The sequence below is a fragment of the Bos indicus x Bos taurus genome, chromosome 19, assembly GCF_003369695.1.
Source record: "Bos indicus x Bos taurus breed Angus x Brahman F1 hybrid chromosome 19, Bos_hybrid_MaternalHap_v2.0, whole genome shotgun sequence".
NCBI lineage: Eukaryota > Metazoa > Chordata > Mammalia > Artiodactyla > Bovidae > Bos > Bos indicus x Bos taurus.
In genome coordinates this window covers 508,523-534,425 of record NC_040094.1, presented here as the reverse complement: position 1 = coordinate 534,425, position 25,903 = coordinate 508,523, and the positions used below count along the sequence as shown (strand labels likewise).

The 25,903-nt window shown below is 39.2% G+C and overlaps 2 pseudogenes; both read left to right on the top strand.

Moving 5' to 3' along the window:
- Positions 1–19,149: 19,149 nt before the first annotated feature.
- LOC113877440 lies at positions 19,150–20,078 on the top strand (annotated as a pseudogene).
- Positions 20,079–22,972: 2,894 nt separating this feature from the next.
- Positions 22,973–24,262, top strand: LOC113877375 (annotated as a pseudogene).
- Positions 24,263–25,903: the final 1,641 nt, after the last annotated feature.

Here is a 25,903-nt window from a genome sequence, read left to right as displayed (position 1 = left end):
ATGCAAAAGTAAGAAGTCAAGAAACACCTGGAGTAGCAGGCAAATTCGGCCTTGGAATAGGGAATGAAGCAGGGCAAAGACTAATAGAGGTTTGCCAAGAGAACACACTGCTTATAGCAAACACCCTCTTCCAACAACACAAGAGAAGACTCTACACATGGACATCACCAGATGGTCAACACCGAAATCAGATTGATTATATTCTTTGCAGCCAAAGATGGAGAAGCTTCATACAGTCAGCAAAAACAAGACCAGGAGCTGACTGTGGCTCAGACCATGAACTCCTTGTTGCCAAATTCAGACTTAAATTGAGGAAAGTAGGGAAAACCAATAGACCATTCAGGTATGACCTAAATCAAATCCCTTATGATTATAAAGTGGAAACGAGAAATAGATTTATGGGACTAGATCTGATAGACAGAGTCCCTGATGAACTATGGATGGAGGATCATGACATTGTATAAGAGGCAGGGATCAAGATCATTCTTATGGAAAATAAATGCAAAAAATCAAAATGGCTGTCTGAGGAGGCCTTACAAATAGCTGTGAAAAGAAGAGAAGTGAAAAGCAAAGGAGAAAAGGAAAGATATAAGTATCTGAATGCAGAGTTCCAAAGAATAGCAAGAAGAGATAAGAAAGCCTTCCTCAGTGATCAATGCAAAGAAATGGAGGAAAACAACAGAATGAGAAAGACTAGAGATCTCTTCAAGAACATTAGAGATATCAAGGTAACATTTCATGCAAAGATGGGCTCAATAAAGGACAGAAATGGTATGAACCTAACAGGAGCAGAAGATATTAAGAAGAGGTTCTAAGAAGCACTTTTGTATAGAAGAACTATGCAAAAAAAGAGCTTCACGACCCAGATAATCACAATGGTATGATCACTACCTAGAGCCAGATATCCTGGAATGTGAAGTCAAGTAGGCCTTAGAAAGCATCACTATGAACAAAGCTAGTGGGGGTGATGGAATTCCATTTGAGCTATTTCAAATCCTGAAAGATGCTGCTGTCAAAGTGCTGCACTCAGTATGCCAGCAAATTTGGAAAAATCAGCAGTGGTCACAGAACTGGAAAAGGTCAGTTTTCATTCCAATCCCAAAGAAAGGCAATGTCAAAGAATGCTCAAACTACCACACAATTTCACTCATCTCACACACTAGTAAAGTAATGCTCAAAATTCTCCAAGCCAGGCTTCAGCAATATGTGAAGCATGAACTTCCAGATGTTCAAGCTGGTTTTAGAAAAGGCAGAGGAACCAGAGATCAAATTGCCAACATCTGCTGGATTATCAAAAAGCAAGAGAGTTCCAGCAAAGCATCTATTTCTGCTTTATTGAGTATTCCAAAGCCTTTTACTGTGTGGATCACAATAAACTGTGGGAAATTCTGAAAGAGATGGGAATACCAGACCACCTGATCTGCCTCTTGAGAAGTCTATATGCAGGTTAAGAAGCAACAGTTAGAACTGGACATGGAAAAACGGACTGATTCCCAATAGGAAAAGGAGTACGTCAAGGCTGTATATTGACACCCTCTTATTTAACTCATACGCAGAGTACATCATGAGAAATGCTGGCCTAGAAGAAGAACAAGCTGGAATCAAGATTGCTGGGAGAAATATCAATAACCTCAGATATGCAGATGACACCACCCTTATGGCAGAAAGTGAAAAGGGACTAAATAGACACTTGATGAAAGTGAAAGGGGAGAGTGAAAAAGATAGGTTAAAGCTCAACATTCAGAAAACTAAGATCATGGCATCTTGTCCCATCACTTCATGGGAAATAGATGGGGAAACAATGGAAACAGTGTCAGACTTTATCTTTTGGGGTTCTAAAATCACTGCAGATGGTGACTGCAGCCATGAAATTAAAAGACACTTACTCCTTGGAAGGAAAGTTATGACCAAAAGATAGCATATTGAAAAGCAAAGATATTACTTCACCAAAAAAGTTCCATCTCATCAAGGCTATGGTTTTTCCAATGATCATGTATGGATGTGAGAGTTGGACTGTGAAGAAAGCTGAGCACCAAAGAATTGATGCTTTTGAACTGTGGCATTGGAGAAGACTCTTGGGAGTCCCTTGGCCTGCAAGGAGGTCCAGCCAGTCCATCCTAAAGGAGCTCAGCCCTGTGTGTTCATTGGAAGCACTGATGCTGAAGATGAAACTGCAATACTTTGGTTACCTCATGCGAAGAGTTGATTCATTGGAAAAGACCCTGATGCTGAGAGGGATTGGGGGCAGGAGGAGAAGGGGACGACAGAGGATGAGATGGCTGGATGGCATCACCGACTCAATGAACATGAGTTTGCGTGAACTCCAGGAGTTGGTGATGGACAAGGAGTCCTGGAATGCTGTGACTCATGAGGTTGCAAATTGTCAGACATGACTGAGTGACTGAACTGAACTGAAAGATATTCTAGAAAATCTTTCCCACCAAAGAGAGTTCAGTCATTATTCTGGTGAAATTGTCACTGATAGATTCCATCCAGAGCTTCCCAGTTGGCGCTAGTAGTAAAGAACTCACCTTCCAATATAGGAGACATAAAAGATGCAGGTTTGATCCCTGGGTCTGAAAGATGCCCTGGAGAAATTGAATGCCAAACAACTCCAGTGTTCCTGCCTAGAGAATCCCATGGGCTGAGGAGCCTGGTTGGCTGTGGCCAATCGGGTCGCAAAGAGTCGGATACAACTAAAGTGACTTCGCACACAAACACACTCAAGCTCCATCCAATCGAAAATTTATACTTATGATTTTGGCAACATGCATGGTATCTCCAGCTCATCCCTTTGCTGGGGCATGGTAATCCAGGGTTTTCACATAAGAACTTGAACTTTCTTTGTTACCTCAGCAAGAAGGGAATAGAAAAATATCTACTTTTGTGTTTCAGAAGTTTCTGGCGTATATATTTAATCTCTTACCCCAAGTAACTTAAAATTTGGCAAATATTGTGAAAGGAAGACAACTGTGTGTTTGGGGTTACACAGATATCCAGGTTTGATATTTTGATATTTTAATACTGTGTAATTACACAAAGTTCTGAAAGTTTTTCTGAGCACAGCAAAAATATAATTTTTTAGTCATATTGTCATACAAATGCTTGTAAGATTAATGAAATTATGATGAAAATATATGTTAACTTACTGGGATGGTTTTGCTTCTCTTTGATACTCTCAGGCATAAGACACCTAATTTAAAACTCCTTCCATCTTTTCAGAAAGCACATACTAAAAGTTCTACAGATGCTTCAACTGGGCTTATTCTTCAATGTCACAAAAAAGATTAAATTTCAGTGCTGATTATATCAAATAACATTTTTGGGAACTTCCGTGTGGTTTTTGAAATAATTTAAATAATGGGAGTTACATTTAAAAAAATACTATTTACAAAGAACTTCCACCATAAAGGGGGTCTTCATGAAATTCCAAGTGTCAGTAAAACCAAACACAATATTACCAAGAGTTAAAATTTCCTAAATTGAGTTGTTACTTTAATTATCAGTATGTAAGGAATATATCTACCTAAGGAAACAAAAGGCCTATATAGAGAAAACTATAAAACACGGGTGAAAGAAATCAAAGAGGACACAAATAGATGGAGAAATATACCTTGTTCATTGATAGGAAGAATAAATATGGTGAAAATGAGTATACTAGCCAAAGCAATCTATAGACTTAATGCAATCCTTATCAAGCTACCAACAGTATTTTTCACAGAACTAGATCAAATAATTTCACAATTTGTATGGAAATACAAAAAACCTTGAATAGCCAAAGCAATCTAGACAAAGAAGAATGGAACTGGAGGAATCACCCTGCCTGACTTCAGGCTCTACTACAAAGCCACACTCAACAAGACAGTATGGTATTGGCACAAACAGAAATATAGATCAATGGAACAAAATAGAAAGCCCAGAGATAAATCCACGCACCTATGGTCACCTTATCTTTGACAAAGGAGGCAAGAATATACAATGGAAAAAAGACAATCTCTTTAACAGGTGGTGCTGGGAAAACTGGTCAACAACTTGTACAAAATTGAAACTAGAACACTTTCTAACACCATACACAAAAATAAACTCAAAATGGGTTAAAGATCTAAACGTAAGGTCAGAAACTATAAAACTCCTAGAGGAGAATATAGGCAAAACACTCTCAGACATAAATCACAGCAGGATCCTTTATGAACCAACTCCAGAATAATGGAAATAAAAGCAAAAATTAAACAAATGGGAACTAATTAAAATTAAAAAGCTTTTGCACAACAAAGGAAACTATAAGCAAGGTGAAAAGACAGCCTTCAGAATGGAAGAAAATAATAGGAAATGAAACAACTGACAGAATTAATCTCAAAAATATACAAGAAGCTCCTGCAGCTCAATTCCAGAAAAATAAGTGACACAATCAAAAAATGGTCCAAATAACTAAACAGACATTTCTCCAAAGAACACGTACAAATGGCTAACAAAACATGAAAAGATGCTCAATATCACTCATTATTCAGTTCAGTTCAGTTCAGTCGCTCAGTCGTGTCCAACTCTTTGCAACCCAATGAATCGCAGCACACCGGGCCTCCCTGTCTATCACCAAATCCTAGAGTTCACCCAGATTAACGTCCATTGAGTCAGTGATGCAATCCAGCCATCTCATCTTCTGTCGTCCCCTTCTACTCCTGCCCCCAATCCCTCCCATAATCAGAGTCTTTTCCGATGAGTCAACTATTTGCATGAGGTGGCCAAACTACTGGAGTTTCAGCTTTAGCATCATTCCTTCCAAAGAAATCCCAGGGCTGATCTCCATCAGAATGGACCGGTTGGATCTCCTTGCAGTCCAAGGGTCTCCCAAGAGTCTTCTCCAACACCAAAGTTCATAAGCATCAATTCTTCGGCTCTCAGTTTCTTCACAGTCCAACTCTCACATCCATACATGACCACTGGAAAAACCATAGCCTTAACTAGATGAACTTTTGTTGGCAAAGTAATGTCTCTGCTTTTGAATATGCTATCTAGTTTGGTCATAACTTTCCTTCCAAGGAGTAAGCGTCTTTTAATTTCATGGCTGCTGTCACCATCTGCAGTGACTTTGGAGCCCAGAAAAACAAAGTTTGACACTGTTTCCACTGTTTCCCCATCTATTTCCCATGAAGTGGTGGGACGGGATGTCATGGTCTTCATTTTCTAAATGTTGAGTTTTAAGCCAACTTTTTCACTTTCCACTTTCACTTTCATCAAGAGACTTTTTAGTTCCTCTTCACTTTCTGCCATAAGGGTGGTGTCATCTGCATATCTGAGGTTATTGGTATTTCTCCCCACAATCTTGATTCCAGCTGGTGTTTCTTCCAGTCCAGCGTTCCTCATGATGTACTCTGCATGTAAGTTAAATAAGCAGGGTGACAATATACAGCCTTGACGTACTCCTTTTCCTATTTGGAACCAGTCTGTTGTTCCATGTCCAGTTCTAACTGTTGCTTCCTGATCTGCATACAAATTTCTCAAGAGGCAGATCAGGTGGTCTGGTATTCCCATCACTTTCAGAATTTCCGACAGTTTATTGTGATCCACACAGTCAAAGGCTTTGGCATAGTCAATAAAGCAGAAATAGATGTTTTTCTGGAACACTCATGCTTTTTCCATGATCCAGCGGATGTTGACAATTTGATCTCTGGTTCCTCTGCCTTTTCTAAAACCAGCTTGAACATCTGGAAGTTCACGGTTCACGTATTGCTGAAGCCTGGCTTGGAGAATTTTGAGCATTCCTTTACTAACATGTGAGAGGAGTGCAATTGTGCGGTAGTTTGGGTATTCTTTGACATTGCCTTTCTTTGGGATTGGAATGAAAACTGACCTTTTCCAGTCCTGTGACCACTGTTGAGTTTTCCAAATTTGCTGGCATTTTGAGTGCAGCACTTTCACAGCATGATCTTTCAGGATTTGAAATAGCTCAACTGTATTTCCATCACTTCCACTAGCTTTCTTCGTAGTGATGCTTTCTAAGGCCCACTTGACTTCACATTCTGGGATGTTTGGCTCTAGGTCAGTGATCACACCATCGTGATTATCTGGGTCGTGAAGATCTTTTTTGTACAGATCTGTGTATTCTTGTCATCTCTTCTTAATATCTTTTGCTTCTATTAGGTCCATACCATTTCTGTCCTTTATCAAGCCCATTTTTGCATGAAATTTTCCCTTGGTATCTCTAATGTTTTGAAGAGATCTCTAGTCTTTCTCATTTTGTTGTTTTCCTCTATTTCTTTGCATTGATTGCTGAGGAAGGCTTTCTTATCTCTTCTTGCTATTCTTTGGATCTCTGCATTCAGATGCTTATATCTTTCCCTTTCTCCTTTGCTTTTTGCTTCTCTTCTTTTCACAGCTATTTGTAAGGCCTCCTCAGACAGCCATTTTGGTTTTTGTTTTGTTTTGTTTTGTTTTTTTTCATTTCTTTTCCATGGAGATGGTCTTGATCCCTGTCTCCTGTAGAATGTCACAGACCTCAGTCGATAGTTCATCAGGCACTCTATCTATCAGATCTAGGCCCTTAAATCTATTTCTCACTTCCACGGTATAATCATAAGGGATTTGATTTAGGTCATACCTGAATGGTCTAATGGTTTTCCTTATTCTCTTCAATTTAAGTCTGAATTTGGCAATAAGGAGTTCATGGTCTGAGCCACAGTCAGCTCCTGGTCTTGTTTTTCCTGACTGTATAGAGCTTCTCCATCTTTGGCTGTAAAGAATATAATCAATCTGATTTCGGTGTTGACCATCTGGTGATGTCCATGTATAGAGTCTTCTCTTGTGTTGTTGGAAGAGGGTGTTTGTTATGAGCAGTGCATTTTTTTGGCAAAACTCTGTTAGTCTTTGCCCTGCTTTATTCCCTATTCCAAGGCCAAATTCGCCTGTTACTCTAGGTGTTACTTGACTTTCTACTTTTGCATTCCAGTCCCCTATAATGAAAAGAACATCTTTTTTGGGTGTTAGTTCTAAAAGATCTTGTAGGTCTTCATAGAACCGTTCAACTTCTTCAGCTTTACTCATTCGGGCATAGACTTGGATTACTTTGTTATTGAATGGTATGCCTTGGAAGTGAACAGAGATCATTCTGTCATTTTTGAGATTGCATCAAAGTACTGCATTTCGGACTCTTTTGTTGACCATGATGGCTACTCCATTTCTTCTGAGGGATTCCTGCCCGCAGTAGTAGATATAATGGTCTTCTGAGTTAAATTCACCCATTCCAGTCCATTTCAGTTTGCTGATTCCTAGAATGTCAACATTCACTCTTGCCATCTCCTGTTTGACCACTTCCAGTTTGCCTTGATTCACGGACCTGACATTCCAGGTTGCTATGCAATATTGCTCTTTACAGCATCGGACCTTGCTTCTATCACCAGTCACATCCACAGCTGGGTGTTGTTTTTGCTTTGGCTTCATCCTTTCATTCTTTCTGGAGTTATTTCTCCACTGATCTCCAGTAGCATATTGGGCACCTACTGACCTGGGGAGTTTCTCTTTCAATATCCTATCATTTTGCCTTTTCGTACTGTTCATTAGGTTCTCAAGGCAAGAATGCTAAAGTGGTTTGCCATTCCCTTCTCCAGTGGACCACATTCTGTCAGATCTCTCTACCATGACCCACCCATCTTGGGTGGCCCCACAGGGCATGGCTTATTTTCATTGAGTTAGACAAGGCTGTGGTCCTAGTGTGATAAGATTGACTAGTTTTCTGTGAGTATGGTTTCAGTGTGTCTGCCCTCTGATGCCGTCTAGCAACACCAACCGTCTTACTTGGGTTTCTCTTACCTTGGGCGTGGGGTATCTCTTCACGGCTGTTCCAACAAAGCGCAGCCATTGCTCCTTATCTTGGACGAGGGGTATCTCCTCACCACCGCCCTTCCTGACCTTCAACGTGGGATAGCTCCTGTAGGCCCTCCTGAGCCCGCACAGCCACTGCTCCTTGGACGTGGGGTTGCTCTTCCTGGCCGCCGCCCCTGGCCTCGGATGTAGGGTAGCTCCTCTCGGCCGCCCCCCCCGACCTTGGATGTGGGGTAGCTCCTCTAGGTTGTTCCTGCGCTGTCACAGCCTGGCATTCTCGGCTGCTGCCCCTCACCTCAGACGCGGGGTAACTCCTCCTGGCCACAGCCCTTTGGGCATGGGGTCCTCCCGGCTTCTGCCACTGACCTTGGACGTGGGATAGCTCCTCTCGGCTATGCTTAGTGCACTGGTTGTAGCCGCCTGTGCTTAGCGCTCTGGTCACTCATTATTAGAGTAATGCAAATCAAAATCACAATGAGGTACCATTTCACACCAGTCAGAATGGATGCTATCCAAAAGTCTACAAGCAATAAATGCTGGAGAGGGTGTGGAGAAAAGGGAACCCTCTTACACTGTTGGTGGAAATGCACACTAGTACATCCACTATGGATAAAAGTGTGGAGATTCCTTAAAAAACTGGAAATAGAACTGCCATATGACCTAGTAATCCCACTGCTGGGCATACACCCTGAGGAAACCAGAATTGAGGAAGACACATGCACCCCAATGTTCATCGCAGCACTGTTTATAACAGCCAGGATATGGAAGGAACCAAGATGTCCATCAGCAGATGAATGGATAAATAAGCTTTGGTACATATACACAATGGAATATTACTCAGCCATTAAAAAGAATACATTTGAATCAGTTTTAATGAGGTGGATGAAACTGGATTTGATTATACATAGTGAAGTAAGCCAGAAAGAAAAACTCCAATATAGTATTTATGGAATTTAGAAAGATGGCAATGATAATGCTGCATGCGAGACAGCAAAAGAGACATGAATATACAGTCTTTGGGCGAGGGTGGGATGGTTTGGGAGAATGGCATTGAAACATGTATATTATCATATGTGAAATGAATCGCCAGTCCAGGTTTGATGCAAGATACAGGGTTCTCGGGCTGGTGCACTGGGATGACCCAGAGGGATGGGATGGGGAAGGAAGTGGGAGGGGGGTTCAGGATGGGGAACACATGTACACCTGTGGTGGATTCATGTCATTGTATGGCTAAACCAATACAATATTGTAAAGTAATTGGCCTCCAAAAAATAAATAAATAAAAGTTTTAAAAAAAGATTTAATATGAAGCTGTAGGAATCATAACAGTATGATAATCCAGTGAAGATAAACATGTAGATCAAAACAATAAAACAGATAATCCAGAAATAGAAAAAAAATCACAATGGCAATAACCTACTAATTATACCCTAGGAGTTTCTTGGAAACGAGATCCCATTGGAATCTTCACTTATTAGTTCCCTAATGATATTTGAATGTATGTAAAAGTCCTTGATTCTGTTGGTGAAATTATTCATTCAGGTAATAGGAAAATAGCTCCTTTCTTGGTAAGTAGAATCTGTGGTTACCAGATTGGCTTTATTGGTACAAAAATAGACTTTTGTGGATATGAGAGGAAGAATATGTGTCTAAATACTTAAGAAATCACATTTATCAGTTAGTATCATTCCCACAAACCTATATTGTTCGTTACTCTATAGTTTATATAGTGATCTGAAACAGTTTTTATTTAATTAAGATTTTTGTTAACACATAGTGAAATGAAACATAGCTGGCTACCTGATAGTTTCAATTAATTTACTTTCTATTCCAATGCTGTTTTCTTGGGTTTGTGAAGTATTTAGTGAATCACTGCATTTTGACTGGCTTTTTTTGTTGTTGTTGTTCATAACTGTTTAAAGCAAGAATCTAACATTTGCTATATTCTCCTACTTGTCCCCTCATCCTTCTCTTCTACTCAAATCTCCACATGCACATCTTAGCTATCAGAAAATATGTTCAGTGAGAGTCCCTGAGAGTAATGTTCTGTGTTTTCAGTAAATATGTGAGTCATTCAGTAACTTTCACCTCAGTCTGTCTCATGGTGACCACACTTATTAATGCCCTAGTCACCTTCATGATTGACATCATGAGTTTGACTTCACACACATCTGAATTTGTATTATACCTGTAAACTACTCCCCAAATGCCTTGAAATATTAAGCTTCAGTGTTCTTATGCAAAATGCGAAATTAATAATATGAATCTGACTCATGGAGAGCAGATCTATCTTAAGCTTTGGAGTAAGGAGCTTGGGTTCCAATCCAGTTTTCATTACGTCTTAGCTCTCCAGCTGTCTGTGCTTTAAATCCCTCAACTTTAAAAGAACAATGATAGTGATAGTAACTGCTGTGTAATTTTGTTAGTATATTTTTCAGTGACCTTTAAGTAAATATATGTAGTGTTTAGAATATTGCATTTCAAATCACAATTATTATATAAAAGATAACTATTATTAATAAAGCTTTCCCACCACATAGTTGTAAATATAGTTTTAAATATAAGCTAAATATGAGACAGCAGTGAAGTAACTGCAATTAATTTTTATCCTACACCTACTATATGTCAGCCTGTCTAAAATGTGACAAGAAAGTTTACATAGATGGATAAAATTCCTAATTTAATCCATAGTGTAACCATGTGAATATTGTTGTAATTATTAAAGACTTACGTATATCCATGCCTGAGGCCAGGGACGGTGGCCAGGAGGACCAACCCCACATCCAAGGAGCCCTGACTGCATGAGCGCAGAAGGGCCTAGAGGAGCTATCCCACGTTGAAGGTCAGGAAGGGTGGCAGTGAGGAGATACCCCTCATCAAAGGTAAGGAGCAATGGCTGCGCTTTGCTGGAGCAGCTGTGAAGAGATACCCCACGCTCAAGGTAAGAGAAACCCAAGTAAGACGGTTGGTGTTGCTAGAGGGCATCAGAGGGCAGACACACTGAAACCACACTCACAGAAAACTAGTCAATCTAATCACACTAGGACCACAGTGTCTAACTCAATGAAGCTAAGCCATGCCTGTAGGGCAATCCAAGATGGGTGGGTCATGGTAGAGAGATCTGACAGAATGTGGTCCACTGGAGAAGGGAATAGCAAACCACTTTAGCATTCTTGCCTTGAGAACCCAATGAACACTATGAAAAGGCAAAATGATAGGATACTGAAAGAGAAACTCCCCAGGTCAGTAGGTGCCCAATATGCTACTGGAGATCAGTGGAGAAATAACTCCAGAAAGAATGAAGGGATGAAGCCAAAGCAAAAACAACACCCAGCTGTGGATGTGACTGGTGATAGAAGCAAGGTCCGATGCTGTAAAGAGCAATATTGCATAGCAACCTGGAATGTCAGGTCCGTGAATCAAGGCAAACTGGAAGTGGTCAAACAAGAGATGGCAAGAGTGAATGTTGACATTCTAGGAATCAGCGAACTGAAATGGACTGGAATGGGTGAATTTAACTCAGATAATCATTATATCTACTACTGCAGGCAGGAATCCCTCAGAAGAAATGGAGTAGCCATCATGGTCAACAAAAGAGTCCGAAATGCAGTACTTTGATGCAATCTCAAAAATGACAGAATGATCTCTGTTCATTTCCAAGGTAAGCCATTCAATATCACAGTAATCCAAGTCTATGCCCCAACCAGTAACGCTGAAGAAGCTGAAGTTGAACGGTTCTATGAAGACCTACAAGAGCTTTAAGAACTAACACCCAAAAAAAGATGTCCTTTTCAGTATAGAGGACTGGAATGCCAGAGTCGGAAGTCAAGTAACATCTGGAGTAACAGGCAAATTTGGCCTTGGACTACAAAATGAAGCAGGGCAAAGACTAACAGAGTTTTGCCAAAAAAAAATGCACTGCTCATGACAAACACCCTCTTCCAACAACACAAGAGAAGAGTCTATACATGGACATCACCAGATGGTCAACACCGAAATCAGATTGATTATATTCTTTACAGCCAAAGATGGAGAAGCCCTATACAGTCAGGAAAAACAAGACCAGGAGCTGACTGTGGCTCAGATCATGAACTCCTTATTGCCAAATTCAGACTTAAATTGAAGAGAATAGGGAAAACCATTAGACCATTCAGGTATGACCTAAATCAAATCCCTTATGATTATACCGTGGAAGTGAGAAATAGATTTAAGGGCCTACATCTGATAGATAGAGTGCCTGATGAACTATGGACTGAGCTTCGTGACCTTGTACAGGAGACATAGATCAAGACCATCCCCATGGAAAACAAATGCAAAAAAGCAAAATGTCTGTCTGAGGAGGATTTACAAATAGCTGTGAAAAGCAGAGAAGTGAAAAGCAAAGGAGAAAAGGAAAGATATAAACATCTGAATGCAGAGTTCCAAAGAATAGCAAGAAGAGATAAGAAAGCCTTCCTCAGCAATCAATGCAAAGAAATAGAGGAAAACAACAGAATGAGAAAGACTAGAGATCTCTTCATGAAAATCAGAGACACCAAAGGAACATTCATGCAAAGATGGGCTCGATAAGGGACAGAAATGGTATGGACCTAACAGAAGCAGAAGATACTAAGAAAAGATGACAAGAATACACAGAAGAACTGTACAAAAAACATCTTCACGACTCAGATAATCACGATGGTGTGACCACTGACCTAGAGCCAGACATCCTGGAATATAAAGTCAAGTGGGCCTTAGAAAGCATCACTACGAAGAAAGCTAGTGGAGGTGATAGAATTCCAGTTGAGATATTCCAAATCCTGAAAGATGATGCTGTGAAAGTGCTGCACTCAACATGCCAGCAAATTTGGAAAAATCAGCAGTGGTCACAGGACTGGAAAAATGTCAGTTTTCATTCCAATCCCAAAGAAAGGCAATGCCAAAGAATGCTCAAATTACCACACAGTTGCACTCATCTCATGCTAGTAAAGGACTGCTCGAAATTCTCCCAACCAGGCTTCAGCAACATGTGAACCGGGAACTTCCAGATGTTCCAGCTGGTTTTAGAAAAGGCAGAGGAAGAAGAGATCAAATTGTCAACGTCCGCTGCATCATGGAAAAAACGAGATTTCCAGAAAAATATCTATTTCTGCTTTATTGACTATGCCAAAGCCTTTGACTGTGTGGATCACAGTAAACTGTGGACAATTCTGAAAGAGATGGGAATACCAGACCACCTGATCTGCCTCTTGAGAAATTTGTATGCAGGTCAGGAAGCAACAGTTAGAACTAGACATGGAACAGCAGACTGGTTCCAAATAGGAAAAGGAGTACATCAAGGCTGTATATTGTCACCCTGCTTATTTAACTTCTATGCAGAGTATACCATGAGGAATGCTGGACTGGAAGAAACACAAGCTGGAATCAAGATTGCCAGGAGAAATATCAATAACCTCAGATATGTAGATGACACCACCCTTATGGCAGAAAGTGAAGAGGAACTAAAAAGCCTCTTGTTGAAAGTGTAAGTGGAGAGTGAAAAAGTTGGCTTAAAGCTCAACATTCAGAAAATGAAGATCATGGCATCCGGTCCCATCACCTCATGGGAAATAGATGGGGAAACAGTGGAAACAGTGTCAGAATTTATTTTGGGGGCTCCAAAATCACTGCAGTTGGTGACTGCAGGCATGAAATTAAAAGACGCTTACTCCTCAGAAGGAAAGTTATGACCAATTTAGATAGCATATTCAAAAGCAGAGACATTATTTTGCCAACAAAGGTTCATCTAGTCAAGGCTATGGTTTTTCCAGTGGTCATGTATGGATGTGAGAGTTGGACTATGAAGGCTGAGCACCGAAGAATTGATGCTCTTGAACTGTGGTGTTGGAGAAGACTCTTGAGAGTCCCTTGGACTGCAAGGAGATCCAACCATTCCATTCTGAAGGAGATCAGCCCTGGAATATCTTTGGAAGGAATCATGCTAAAGCTGAAACTCCAGTACTTTGGCCACCTCACGTGAAGCGTTCACTCATTCTGAAAAGACTCTGATGGTGGAAGGGATTGGGGGCAAGAGGAGAAGGGGACGACAGAGGATGAGATGGCTGGATGGCATCACTGACTCGATGGACGTGAGTCTGAATGAACTCTGGGAGTTGGTGATGGACAGGGCGGCCTGGCGTGCTGCGATTCTTGGGGTCGCAAAGAGTCGGACACGACTTAGTGACTGATCTGATCTGATCTGATCTAAGTATATCCATATATATATGTGATATGTTATATATAATAGTATACATGTAGTAAATGTAGTACTCTAAAGTATACGTTAAAGTCTAACCGAGTTCATATATGCTGGTATATATATAGAAATATACTTCTCTCTCTCTCCCCACACCTAATTGTGCAATCGCACACAGCCCAAAGGTAGTTAGTATGAGATTCTAATGAAATTCTTATTAAGTATAAAGATAGCTCTTACATTTATAAACACTCTGAATACCTTGAAAACAGACAAAATAAGAATAAGAACCACTTTCCTGACAAGCTGCTGCATCTCAGTCACACTTTTTGAGGTAATAACAGAAGACAGTACCCTAACTACTCCATTTCTCTTTGACTTTTCTGTGCCTATGTCAGAGCATGGTTTTAAGAATTAGAAGACTAGAACAATAAAGTTCTCAGCATAGTTGCTGTCAATATTTTTTACCCAAGTGATAGAATGACCCCAACCATTTTGTTTTGACCCGTTTGTTTGTGGCAAAGGTAACATAGCTCATTGTATGTTTTGTTGATTTGTTTTACAGATTTCCAAGTCATCCTTCAAGGTTAAAATAAAATTTCTTTCTCTTACAAGTCATATTCAAATTCTTCCTACACCAGGAAAAGCTCTGAGACTCCAGAAACAGAAATTGACAGAACTCTTAGGTTCAACACCCTGAATTATACTAGGATAAAATTAAAGGCATTTAATTGTGTTTGCTCACCTATATAATTAGTGAGGAAGAAAATAATATATATATATATATATATATATATAGAAAATTTTAAGCATTAGAAGTTAACTTATGGCCAATTTTTTCCCACCTTATTCAGTTAATATTTATTCAGCACTTACTATGTGTTCCACGTTCAGTCATTAAGTCATGCTCGATTCTTTGTGACCCCATGGAATGCAGCAACACAGGATTCCCTGTCTTTCTTTATCTCTGAAGTTTGCTCAAATTCATGTCATTGAGTCAGTGATGTTATCTAACCATTTTATTCTCTGTGGCCCTCTTCTCCTTTTACCTTCAACCTTTCACAGCATCAGGGTCTTTTCCAAATAGTTGGCTCTTCACATAAGTTGGCCAAAGTACTGGAGCTTCAGCTTCAGCATCAGTCCTTCCAATTAATATTCAGGGTTGATTTCCTTTGGGGATGATTTGTCTGACCTTTTTTCAGTACAAGGGACTCTCAATAGTATTCTCCAGCACTGCAATTCAAAAACACAGTTCTTCAGCATTCAGCCTTATTTATGGCCCAACTCTTATATTCATTCATGACTACTGGAAAAACCATAGCTTTGACAATATGAACCTTTGTCAGCAAAGTTATGTCTCTGCTTTTTAATACACTGTCAAGATTTGTCATAGCTTTTCTTCCATGGAGCAAGTGTGTTTTAATTTTATGCTGCAGTCACCATCCATAGTGACTTGGAAGACTAAGAAAATAAAATTTGTCACTATTTTCCACTTTTTAGCTATCTATTTGCCATGAAATGATGGGACCAGATGCCATGATCTTCATTTTTTGAAAGTTGAGTTTTAAGCCAGCTTTTTCACTCTCCTCTTTCACTCTCATCAAGAGGCTCTTTAGTTCCTCTTCACTTTCTGCCATTAGTGGAGTATCATCTGCATATGTGAGGTTGTTGATATTTCTCTCAGAAATCTTGATTCCAGCTTGTGATTCACCCAGTTGACATTCCACATGATGTATCTACATATAAGTTAAATAAACAAGGAGGCAATAAACAACTTTTTTAAACTCCTTTCCCAATCTTGAAACAGTCAGTTGCTCCATGAAAAGTTCTAACTGTTGTTTTTTGGCCCACATACAGGTTTCTCAGGAGACCAGTAAGGTGTTCCTATGCTATCATTTCTTTAAGAATTTCCCATAGTTTATTATGATCCACACAGTCAAAAATTTTAGCATGGCCAATGAAGCAGAAACAGATGTTTTTCTGGAATTCTTTTGCTTTCTTTATGATGCAATGAATGTTGGCAATTTGATCACTAGTTCCTCTGTCTTTCCTAAACCCAACTTGTACATCTGGAAGTTCTTGGTTTATGTATTGTTGAAGTCTAATTTGAAGGACTTTGTGTGTAAATTTACTGGCCTGCAAGATAAGCACAAGTGTACAGTAGTTTAAACATTTTTAGCATTGCCCTTCTTTGTTATTGGAATGAAAATTGACCTTTCCAGGCCTGTGGCCATTGCTGAGTTTTCCTAACTTGCTGGCAGATTGAGTGCAGCACTTTAATAGCATCATCTCTTGGGATCTGAAACAGCTTAGTGGAATTCCATCACCTCCATTAGCTTTGTTTTTAGTAATGCTTCCTAAGGCCCATTTGACCTCACATTCCAAGTTGTCCAGTTATTGGTGAGCAACAACACCATTGCGGTTATCTGGGTCATTAAGACATTTTTTGTATAGTGCTTCTGTGTATTTTTCCACCTCTTTCTAATAACTTCTACGTCTGTTAAGTGCTTACCATTTCTCTCCTTTATCTTGCACATCTTTGTGTGAAATATTCCCTTGATACTTCCAATTTTTTAAAGAACTCTCTAGTTTTCAGGAGCCGTGTTAGGCATTACTGACAAAATGAAGGTGCGGTCCCCAGCCCCCCTCTCCTCATTCCGCAGGCACGGAAGGAGTTAGACCTTGTAATTCTGACTTGTCTTTTCCTCTCCTCGGCTGAGTTGACTGAAAATGAATATTAAGGTGCTTATTGTTCTTGAGAGAAGCATGAGAAGGCACAAAGCCTTCTGCAGCATTGTTCAGAAAATCACTCATAAAGTTAATCATTGACATTTGTTCAAGGACTTTTACATAAGAGTGTTCCAGGATGAGCACATAGACCATAGCTTGAGGCCATGGGAGGGATTGATATCTGAAGCCTATTTGTGAGGAGAATGTTTATGGCAAAGGAGTTTATTGAGTTTAGGGCTTAGAAATAATTAAAATAATTAGAAGTTAAAGATTTAAGGAATCTTGTAAAGTTAGCATATTTTACTATAGCTAATAGAAGTTATGAATTTTTAGAAACACTATACCTAGAAGCTTTTTTAAGAGATAGTGAGCTCAGGATGTTACAGGCAAACAGGATTCAGGAAGATAAGTAGTAAACTGAGGGAAGGTAGCATGAGTTACTATGTAATCACAAATTAACTATAGGACACATTAGAAGAGGTAGATAATAGATAATAAGGCTGATTCCAAGAGAATCACTGAAGCAAACTCTGAAGAGCAACATTTATGGAGATACTAAATCTAGGAGGGGGGGACTGAAAATGTCAAACTTCTGGCCTAATGTTTTTGTAAAAGTATAAAAGACAATCTTAAACTTGAAATAAAGAGGCAGTCTATAGAAAACTGAGAGGCTGTCTCATTTACTGACACCATCCATCTTTTCAGGTTGAATCCCTGGTTTCTGGAGTTGGACTCCAGAATTTAGTCTTTCTCATTGTATTATTTTCCTCTACTTCTTTGCATTGTTCATTTAAGAATGTCTTCTTATCTCTCCTTGTATTCTCTGGAACTCTGAATTCAGTTGGGTATATCTTTCCCTTTCACCTTGCTTTTCTTCTCTTCTTTCCTCAGCTATTGTAAAGCCTTCTCAGAGATCCATTTTTCCTTCTGCATTTCTTTTTCGTGGGGCTGGTTTTGGTCACCACATCCTGTATAATATTATGAACATCCATCCATAGTTTTTCAGGCATTCTGTCTACCTGATCTAGTACCTTGAATCTAGTTATTACCTCCACTTTATAATCACAAGAGATTTGACATAGGCCATGCCTGAATGGCCCAGTGTTTTTCCCTACTTTTGTCAATTTAATCCTGAATTTTTCAATAAGGAGCTGATGACCTGTGCCAAAATCAACTTCAGATTTTGTTTTTCCTGACCACATAGAGCTTCTTTACTTTCTGCTGAAAGAAATCATAACCCATCTGATTTTGGTATTTTCCATCTGATTATGTCCAGGTGTAGAGTTATCTCTTGTGTTGTTGGGAAAGAGTGTTTGCTGTGACCAGTGCGTTCTCTTGACAAAACTCTGTTAGTGTTTTCCATGCTTTATTTTGTTCTCCATTGCCAAACTTGCCTGTTATTCCAGATATCTCTTGACTTGCTAAATTTGTATTCCAATCCTCTATGCTAAAAAGGACATATTTTTCTGGTGTTTAGTTCTAGAAGGTGTTGTAGGTCTTCACAGAATAGGTCAACCTCAACTTCTTCAGCATTAGCTGTTGGGGCATAGACTTGAATTACTGTGATTTTCATTGTTTGCCTTGGAAAAGAACTGATCATTATGTCATTTTTGAGATTACACACAAGTATTGCACTTAGTACTCTTCCATTGCCTTGAGAATCCTATGAACAGTATGTGTGCTTAATAGAAGCCAAGAATTATAAAAATGCCAGAGAAAAGCAGTTAAGTACTTTAATCTCCTTTACTTAATATCTTGCCTGGATTTATGAAATTGCCATAGTCTTCCATGTTAGAAACCCGCTCTCATCTGATATTAATTGACATTTGTTTTCATTTCATTAATATCTATTTTAGTTTCTCATTTTTTTTTTAAAGCTGATGTATTTCATTACATCACTGCAATCACCATGTCAAGAATATAACATACTACAATCTATTAAATACTGGACAGAAAGAGTAAACTGTTCTTTAGTTATCATTACAAGATGTTCTCTTTAAGTCAACATGTTCTTAATAATACATATTTTTTTTCTTGATATCATCAGTTCATTCCTTACTCCATTATTCCTTTCATCCTCTGTACCAGCTATTGTATTATATTTGGGATACAGAAAAGTAAGAAAAACCAGATATGATCCATGCATGTCTGTCCAATGGAAGAACTCATCATTAATGAGATAAATAAAATGTAATTATCAACCATGAGATATAGCTGCTAAATTCTGAAATATATTTCTCAGAGTTTATATTTGAAAGGATGTTTGGGTTGAGGTTATTTAATTGGTTGTTTATTTAAGCAATAAAATAACATTATGCCTATTTTTCTTTTTCCATTAATATAATATTTTAGAGTGTTAGAATTCTTATAAAAAGAAAACAGCACAGAATATGGACTTTATAGATGGAAACTATACCTTGGTAACAGAGTTTATTCTGTTAGGGTTTCCAACTCGTCTTGTTTCTCCTGCTTCTGACTTTGTACTCTATGATTTTAATGGGGAACATTGGATTGATGATGCTAATCAGGGTTGATCCGCATCTTCAAATGTCCATGCATTTTTTCCTTAGTAACCTATACTTTGTAGACATTTGTTATTCTTCCACCATTGTTCTCCAAATGCTTGTCAACTTCCTCTCTCAGAATAAGTCCATTTCCTGTCATGGCTGTGCACTGCAGTTTTATTTTGCCTGTACTTTCGCAGATACCGAATCCTTTATCTTGGCTGCTATGACATATGATCTCTATGTCGCCATCTGTAACCCTTTACTGTACACGACTGTGATGTCTCGGGGCATCTGCGTATGGTTGATCGTCTTGTCATACTTTGGAGGCAATATGAGTTCCCTGGTGCACACATCCTTTGCGTTTATTCTGAAATACTGTGATAAAAATGTCATTAATCATTTTTTGTGTGTGTGACCTCCCTCCCTTGCTTAAGTTATTGTGCACAGACACATCACTTAATGAGTGGCTTTTCTCCACATATGGCAGCTCAGTGGAAATTATCTGCTTCATCGTCATCATCATCTACTTTTATATTCTCCTCTCAGTCTTAAAGATCCGTTCTTCCAACGGGAGGAAGAAGACCTTCTCTACCTGTGCTTCTCACTTGACATCCGTGGCCATCTACCAGGGAACTCTGCTCTTCATTTACTCATGACCCAGCTACTTGTATTCTCCCAACACTGATAAAATCATCTCAGTGTTCTACACCATCATCATCCCAGTGTTGCATCCCTTGATTTATAGTTTGAGAAACAAAGACATAAAAGACACTACTAAAAAACTCTTAAAACCAAAGATAAATTCCTCCTGAGATATAAAGTTCCAGGATTCATTACAAACTCCAGCTGTGTGTATACTCAGTTGTGTCCAACTCTTTGGAACACCATGGACTATAGCCTGTTAGGCTCTTTTGCCTGTGGAATTATCCAGGAAACAATACTGGAATGGGTTGCCATATCCTCCTCCAGGGGATCTTTCCCACACAGGGATCAAACCTGCATCTCTTGTTTCCTGCATTGACAATCAGATTCTTTACCCCTGCAATACCTGGGACAAAGTGTAGCTAAGAACCTGCCAACAACCTTGCCAGCACATACACAACTTCTCACACAAGCATTTTATCAAACATTTAAACACATTTCATAGCCCCAAGATAAAGTAAACATTTAAAAGATTCAAAACTGCTGCAATGTTATATTTGAATAACTTTCCAACTATTCACTTCACTTCAGTCACTCAGTCATGTCCAACTCTTTGAAATCCTGTGGACTGCAGAACATCAAGTTTCCCTGTCCATCACCAACTCCTGGAGCTTGTTCAAACTCATGTCCATCGAGCTGGTGATGACAACCAACCATCTCATCTATTGTCCCCTTCTCCACCTGCCTTCAATCTTTCCTGGCATCAAGGTCTTTTCCATTGAGTCAGTTCTTCATCTCAGGTGGCCAAAGTATTGGAGCTTCAGCTTCAGCATTAGTCCTTCCAATAAATATTACTTTAGGATTGACTTATTTTAGCCTCTTGCAGGCCAAGGGATTCTCAAAAGTCTTCTCCAACACGACAGTTCAGAATCATCCGTTATTTTGGCACTCAGATTTCTTTTATGGTCCGACTTTCACATCCATACATGACTACTGGAAAAACCATAGCTTTGACTAGACAGACCTTTGTTGGTAAAGTAATGGCTCTGCTTTTTAACACTCTCTCTGGGTTTGTCATAACTTTTCTTCCAAGGTGCAAGAAAGTGTCTTTTAATTTCATGGCTGCAGTCACCATCTGCAGTGACTTTGGAGCCCAAGAAAATAAAGTCTGTCGCTTCCAACCATTAGGAGCTGGGAGTTAATGCTAGAACAGATTGTAATAGGTTGTCTTAAAAGATATAGTAAGAACCTCAGATATTGTGTCTGTGTGTGTTTTCATGTGTAGAATATCTCATTAACAAGATTATAATTACAAAATTACTATATTAGTGAGGAAGTCAGATTCCTTTGGTTTCTGTACTATATCTTGTACCCAACTAGTCAATTTCACTTTGATCAATTACTTAATTTTTCTGTCTCAATTGTCTCACCTGTAAAGTGAGAAGAGTATAGTACCTACATCAATGACTGTTACCTGTTTGACTAAAGGCTGAGAATCATGCCTGAACCATGTTAAACACTTGAAAGATCTTAAATACATATATTTATTTAATCAATTAAAATACATATAGTGCAACGAGATGGTGTGATGAAGGGATGCAAAGAAAGGAATAATACAAAATCAAATACCTTTTTTTAAAGTGCTGCCCAATAACAAGTCAAGAGCCTTCTATACCCAAGTTAATCCAAATTAATTTGAAAACTTTTTCTAAGTAGCAGCTTGCAGACTAAAGGTTAATTACTAGAAAATCATTTGTTTTCCTACCTATCTTTTATTTTTATGCATGGAAGTGTTACTGAAAATGTGGAACATCCTTCTCTGTTATCTCAGAAACACAATTAGCTACTGAGTGTATAATCTGCGTCTTCAAAGTCTGGTCAACTGACATGACATTGCAAAGCACCACAGAGAACATGCACTTGAAACCTGAACATAAAGGACATATATAATTGCAAAATGTATTTCCATAATTGATGTTTTTGCTGTTTATTATTATTTTCATCATTCAGTTCATTTCAGTTCAGTCGCTCTGTCATGTCCGACTCTTTGAGACCCCAAGGGCTGCAGCATGCCAGGCCTCCCTGTCTATTACCAACTCCCAGAGTTTACTCAAACTCATGGCCATTGAGTCGGTGATGACATCCAACTATCCCATCCTCTATAGTCCCCTTCTCCTCCAACCTTCAATATTTCCCAGCATCAGGGTCTTTTCCAATGAGTCAGGTCTTTGAATCAGGTGGCCAAAATATTGGATTTTCATCATTATTTTTTTATTATACAATTATTTAATTGTCATTTGTATATCTATTTGGTGAGGTATTCGTTCAAATCATGTCCTCATTTTAATTGGGTTGTCTTTTTATTATTTATAAGTATTTTTGTATATTCTGGCTACAAACTTCTTGTTACATATCTGTTTTGCAAATATTTTCTTCAGTTAATGTATAAATCTAACATCTATCTATGTTACATAATGATCAGATCAGTCACTCAGTTGTGTCCGACTCTTTGCGACCCCATGAATTGCAGCATGCCAGGCCTCCCTGTCCATCACCAACTCCTGGAGTTCACTCAAACTCATGTCCATCGAGTCAGTGATGCCATCCAGCCATCTCATCCTCTGTCGTCCCCTTCTCCTCTTGCCCCCAATCCCTCCCAGCATCAGAGTGTTTTCCAATGAGTCAACTCTTCACATCAGGTGGCCAAAGTACTGGAGTTTTAGCTTTAGCATCATTACTTCCAAAGAAATCCCAGGGCTGATCTCCTTCAGAAAGGACTGGTTGGATCTCCTTGCAGTCCAAGGGACTCTCAAGAGTCTTCTCCAACACCACAGTTCAAAAGCACCAATTCTTCAGTGCTCAGCCTTCTTCACAGTCCAACTCTCACATCCATACATGACCACAGGAAAATCATAGCCTTAAAATGATTTCATAAAATTATGTAACAGGAATAATTAATAATCAATGAAACATTATCCCCTCTGCTTATATTCTATTCATACTGCTTCAGTTTTCTTTTGCTATATAACCACTGTCTCAAAATGGCAAGGTTTAAATAACTGGGATGAATTTTGTTATTCTTCATTTTGACTATGGTCAGATGGTATCATACCATATAGCATCCCATGGACAGAGGAGCCTGGTGGGTACAGTCCAGGGGGGTCTCAAAACAACAGCTGCTGCTGCTGCTGCTAAGTCACTTCAGTCGTGTCCAACTCTGTGCGACCCAATAGATGGCAGCCCACCAGGCTCCCCTGTCCCTGGGATTCTCCAGGCAAGAACACTGGAGTCAGTTGCCATTTCCTTCTCCAATGCATGAAAGTGAAAAGTAAAAGGGAAGTTGCTCAGTCATGTCCAACTCTTCACGACCCCATGGACTGCAGCCTACCAGGCTCCTCTGTCCATGAGATTTTCCAGACAAGAGTATTGGAGTGGGGTGCCATTGCCTTCTCCACAAAACAACAATTACCAAGGATAAATAGTAGTTTAAGGGTTCTTCCTGTTTTATTTCAAAAGTAGTTGTCGTTTCATCTTACAAATAACAACCTGTGAATAAACTGAACTTCATGTGAACAATATGTCATATTTTTTAGGTCCAAAAAATATACACATCACTCACATTCCAATTTTTACATATTAACCAAGATACATACACATGCAAACACATGACAAACATATAAACCCATGCAAACACAATGTAGATAAGCCTATATATTTCAGCAATATTCCACAGCAATTCACCCCAAGATGATCATGGACCTATTTGCCAAGAAAAATTTAAGTCTCTTCTCTCTCTGGCTGTTGTGGTGCAATTGTTGGTCTTCTGTATCCTTGATGATTCTGAGTGTCTCATGCTGGCAGTGATGGCTATGATCAGTACAAGGCCATCAGCAGCCCCTTGTTCTATGTGGTCAGCATGTCCATCAGGGTGTGCTTTCTGCTCATAGCTGGGGTTTACCTAGTGGGAATGGCAGATGTTCTGATGCACATAGCATTAACATCCTGCTTATGTTTCTGTGGGTCAAATGTGATTAACCATTCCTTCTGTGACTCACCTCCACTTTTCCTCCTTTCCTGCTCTGGCATACAGATCAATGAATTAGTGACATTAACCAGTTTTAGCTACACTGAGATGTTTACTGTTTCAAGAGTACTTGTCTCTTACTGTTACATCATCCTAGCAATTTTGAAGATCCATTCTGTTGAGGGAAGGTTCAAAGCTTTCTACACCTGTATCTCCCACCTAACTCCTGTGGCAATTTTCCAGGAAACTGTACTTTTCATGTATTCCAGTCCAAGTCCATCCTATTCTCTGGATAAAGACAAGATGACCTCATTGTTTTTACACAATTAATCTCTTGTGATTTCTATGTTAAACCCTCTGATAAATAGCCTAGAAAATAGAGATGTGGAACAGTCCCTGAAAAAACTGAAAAATGAAAGGTGGTTTTAAAATATGTATATTATACATACACAGAAAAAGACACTAGATACATAGATTTGTTGCTTTTTCAAAATTTTATTCATGACTGAAGAAAAACAAGTTTGCCTCAAGTACTTGTTAGTAAATGAATGCATGTTATAAAGTCCAATCTTCCAAAATATTATAGTCCAAGACATTGCCTGCTTCATTATGTGTCAAAAATTATAATATATATGATATCTCCTCTTTGCCAAAATCTTTCCAGAGTTCATTTATTTATTTATTTTTATTTTCTAAATTTTATGGTTCATTCTTTCACTCAAAAAAAATTTTTTTAATATTACACTAGATTTTCTGTTTGTTTGTTGAGATATATTTAAGCATTTAGGTCTTTTACATTATATTGTTCATATTGTACTTTCTAGACTAATTAATATAAGCTAAAGCAATGTGGGTGCTCAGTTGATAAGCCGTGTCTGGCTCTTTGCAACACCATGTAAGAAGGAGCAGGACACTGTGGTCCTTGTCCTCCCCTCTCCCCATGTTCTCTGCCTGCCTTTTTTTTCTTTTTCCTGTGGAAAACTTTAGTCAAGACTAAGTTTAATCAGAGATGTGAGAAATGTGGAAACAAAGGAAAATAATCAAAGGAGAAGAAATAATAATGTAATTATTAGGCATAGTCAAGGATCTTAGTTCTTTCTTAATGGCCATAGATAATATTCTGAGCCATATCCTGTGAGCTGTCTTAAAGACACTAAATCCCCAGGCAGAGAAGGTAACAACATGATGACCAGACAGTACCCCAGACATGAGCTGCCATAATTCCAAGAATTGACCACAAAGAATTGGCAACAACTGACCCTGGAACTGAAGATTAATTGTACCTAAAAACAACCAAGGTGATGTTGGTCAGGCCACCACTGACCAATTTGAAGATGACTGTCATAACTGACTGTGCTATTTCTGTGTGTTGCTCTCTCTTTCTGTCTATGAAACTCTTGGCCCACTGGTTGTCCATGGAGGGGAAGTCTGCCTTTGAACCGATGTCCAGCACACTCTATGCCCAACACCACACCCCAGTCGCTGGATCTGAAATAAAGCAAATTTTCCTTTCCACCAGCATAACCTGTTTATTCTATTTTGAGCAGCAAACAGCTGGAATCCCAAGACTCTTTGGTAACAGACAGACCCTTCAGGCTCTCCTGTCAGTGTGATTTTCCAGCCAAGAAAACTGGAGTGGGTTGCCATTTCCTCTTCCAGGATATCTTCCTGTCCAAGGGATCAAAACTGCATTTTCTGCATATCCTGTATTGGCTCCTATATAAGGAAATGGCAACCCATTCCAATATACTTGCTTGGTGGGCTACAGCCCATAGGGTTGCAAAGATTTGAACATGACTGAGGGACTGAACAACCTGCATTGGCCAGAATACTTTACCACTGAGACACCTGAGAAGCCCCAAGCTAAGAGCTAATCAGTTCAGTTCAGTTCAGTTACTCATTAGTGTCCGACTCTTTTGACCCCATGAATCGCAGCATGCCAGGCCTCCCTGTCCATCACAAACTCCCTGA